At 49.1% G+C, this 3370-nt stretch overlaps 1 protein-coding gene across 1 annotated transcript in view; it reads left to right on the top strand.

Moving 5' to 3' along the window:
- Positions 1-2336: 2336 nt before the first annotated feature.
- Positions 2337-3370, top strand: part of HAS2 (hyaluronan synthase 2) — a 26336-nt gene continuing 25302 nt past the window's right edge. The window contains exon 1 of the mRNA XM_029923602.1: positions 2337-2531. The gene's annotated coding sequence lies outside the window, so the exon portion shown is untranslated. The remainder of the gene's footprint in view (positions 2532-3370) is intronic.

The raw sequence follows: 3370 nt of genomic DNA, 5'->3' as shown, positions 1-3370 counted from the left end.
CTTTACGGGCCATGAATTGCAAGTAAAAGGGGGACAAACAACAAATGTGCTTTTGTTTAATAAAGAAACCCAGTTTTACTAAAGGTTCTCATTGCTAGAACTCATAGCAAAGGGGCAGCTAAGTGCTATTGAGCAAAAATCTGCAATTCTGCATTACATATAATGTGCACAGAAATTTAGAGCTAAGATTAAGTGTTCCTGTGGAATCCCACAGCTAGACCCTTGACACCCACAATTTTCACCCTACCCCAAAATCGGCTTAATCCGTGTTATATGTAAGAGGACATAAGTTAGATAATATATTTTAAATTACAACTTAGACTTTAAAAACTATCATACAACTAAAATTCAAGAAACAGTCTAAGTGAAATGAAATCCGGCTCTGAAATTTAAGCCACTTCCTCAAAAGTTGAATCACCTAAGGCAGTGTTCACACAAAGGCTGAAGCCTTGAGGATTTGTCGGGGAGAGTTAGTGAGTGGGTTTCCCCAGAGCAGTGTGAAGTCATCAGGCCGGGCATTGCTGCCCAGAGGTGTAACTGCGGCAGGGGAGGGGGAGGAGGGCGGCGGAGGGGGAGGGCGGTAGGGGCGGAAACGCGTGGTACTTTGCAGGTCGGTCTCTGGGGACTGGGTTGGCCGGCTACCTGGTATTGCAATAAAATTCTTGACCTCTAAGCACATCTTCTAACACCGCACCCAGCACGACTTGTTGAAAAGCATCGTTCCTAGTTTACTCGACTTTTCTGTCTTGATTTGTTCATTATTGTAACAAAATACATGAGAAGGAGCAAGAACCCACTTTTCAAGGCCTAGCTAAGTTCCACAGAAGTTCACACTTCAGGGGATCCGTGGAAAGGGGAAAGAAAAAAAAGGAAAGAAATAAAATCTCTTTTTACCCTACAATTATTGTAGCGGAACCTTCAATGGCCAAATTAGTGAATTTGTAAACCCACTCTCATTTTTTCCTAAACAGTGCCACCTACTGTCCGTTTGAAGTAGTCAGGAGACGCGTTGGCGAGGACCAAAGAGAAAGAAAGGGGAAAAGAGTAACCGGGAAGGCTTACTCTTTCCAGCTGTAGGGCATTGGGGAAAAGATTGAGAAAAGAGCGTCTCCAAGCAAATATAAGTATTTTGACTCGTTATCTCCTTAGAAGCCTCGAAAGAAGCAGAAGCCATTTAAGCCATTCCCTTGGAAATGGCTTTTTCTAAGCGCGATACTTTCGAGTTCTACAGAGCACGGTTTTTATTTTGTTCTATTTCTAACGCTCTCTTCTTGCGTGGTTTTTTTTTTTTTTTACGTTGGGGGGCCAAGTGAAGGACAAAAAATATAATTATGTTTCCACTTTTTCCGCCACCCAAGACGGAAACTTCTGTGTAGGCAGGACTTTGACACTTGATAGCTGCTCAGAAACTTTTGAGCTACTGGGAAGGAAGGGTTAACATGCGGTAGACCTGTCGCCGATTTTATTTGGAGTCGCAGCCCCAGGTGTGTGTACACACGCGCACACACACACACGCACACACACTCCCAGCCATCCCTCCCTAAGGCTGTTACTTAGTAGCCTAAGGGCACCATTTGGCCTTAAAACAAATTAGTTAAACTGTGTGGGGAGTTTATCGCGAAGGGGGGATCCTTGTAACTCAGACTGGAGCTCAGGGACGTCTGCAAAGCGCGGCCTCCCAGCTCCCTCGCTGGAGGGAAGGAGGGAATCAGGTGGTGGCCAGCCTGTGTGCAGTGCATTTCTCTGCACACGTTAGCAATCAAGTTAATTGAATTCATTGGCGTTTAAAACCGGCCTCTAGCTCAGAGAGGGCTTTGAATGGCCAATTTCTCTTTCCTCCTCTCCCCCTCCCCGCCTCCCTCCCTCCCCCCCCCCCGGGTTTCCCAGTCCGCACCTCCCTTCTCCACTCCCCTCAACCCCCACTCCCTCCTCCGCCCTATTAAAACACCCACCAGCTCACTTGTTAAGACCCCCTTAAGTTGGAGGAGGCAGAAAGGCAACAACAGCGAGCAAGGAGAAATCAAGACGTCTGGAAAAAATTACCCAGTCCTGGCTTCCAGCAGCCCATTGAACCAGGGACTTGAACCAGCCCCGCCAAAGACTCCCCCGATTCTGCGCTTCCTGGGTTCTGCTGAGCCTTCACCGGGCTTTTCTTGATACGAAAAAGAAAAGAGACTTTCCGTTATCAGGGGAGGGAGAGCTGGAGCAAATAATAATAGTAATAATAATAATAAATAAAAATAAAGTTAATTTATTTTTAAAGCACAAGTTTTTCTTTCAAGAATTAGAAGCGCAACGGAAATATTAAAAAGAATAGTGGTGAAATTTCCTTTTAAAGTGGGGGAGAACCAAACATTTTAGAGGCCCCCCAACCTTTTTAAATGTTGTTTTTAAATTTTTTATTTTTTTTGGCCGGCCGTCTCAAATTCATCTGATCTCTTATTACCTCAATTTTGGAAACTGCCCGCCACCGACCCTCCGGGACCACACAGACAGGCTGAGGACAACTTTATGACCAAGAGCTGAACAAGGTACGTTACCCTGGCGCGATGTGGTGAACCAGGAGGGCCCCCGAATAGGCCAGGGAGAGGGAAGAAATTACCCACATAAGTGCTAAATTTTTTTTAAAGCTAGTTTTCGGCAGGAAAGTTTGAGGTCTGACAGTTTCCAACAGACTGAAAATCAGGGGATATTTCAGATCACTGTCAGGCTTAGCAATATATCCCTGTCTTTCCCCCATCCCTGCAGAGCTCGCCAGAAATCCGCTGTCTTTCTGGGAACGCAGGTAACCTCTCTGCCTGGGAAAGACTGCACGTCCCGAGATGTACTTTTCCACTCCTCGTCTTCCGGAGCCGCAGAGGGGCTCCCGAGCTAGGAAACCAGAATTTCCACTGTGCAAGGAAAATGTATTCCGCTCAGCGACCTCCCCCTTTGCCCCTTCCCTTCCCATCCCTTCCGTTCTTCCTCCCCCCCCCCCCGCCCCCACACGGAGAGGAAAACTCTGGAGCAGTTAGCTCAAAACCTTTTACTTAGTGGGAAGCCCGCTTCTTACTTGGATTGCAAAGGGTTAAAGCGATTTGGGTTCCCAGCTCCTGAGAGCCGAGACCCCCGAGAAGGAGGGTCCTTCGCCACCTCCGCGCGCTACCGGCCTCGCTCGGCCACTCCCACTTCCCCGGGCTTCCCGTCCTTTGCGCTCCTTGGACCCCGTGGAAGGGTCGGGCTCGGTCTGCCCGGGCCCAGCCCGGCTCCGGAAGCCTTACTCGGGCCAGGGGTCCTGAACGCCGGCGGTGGCACTCGCCGGCCCGAGCGGGAGGAGGGCGCGCGTCCCTCTGCTCGCCGCCGCCCGGGGGCAGGGAGTGCGTGGGGACCG

The sequence above is a fragment of the Suricata suricatta genome, chromosome 15, assembly GCF_006229205.1.
Source record: "Suricata suricatta isolate VVHF042 chromosome 15, meerkat_22Aug2017_6uvM2_HiC, whole genome shotgun sequence".
In the NCBI taxonomy this organism is placed as follows: domain Eukaryota; kingdom Metazoa; phylum Chordata; class Mammalia; order Carnivora; family Herpestidae; genus Suricata; species Suricata suricatta.
Note: the sequence above shows the minus strand (reverse complement) of the source record. Positions and strands in the feature narration are given on the sequence as shown.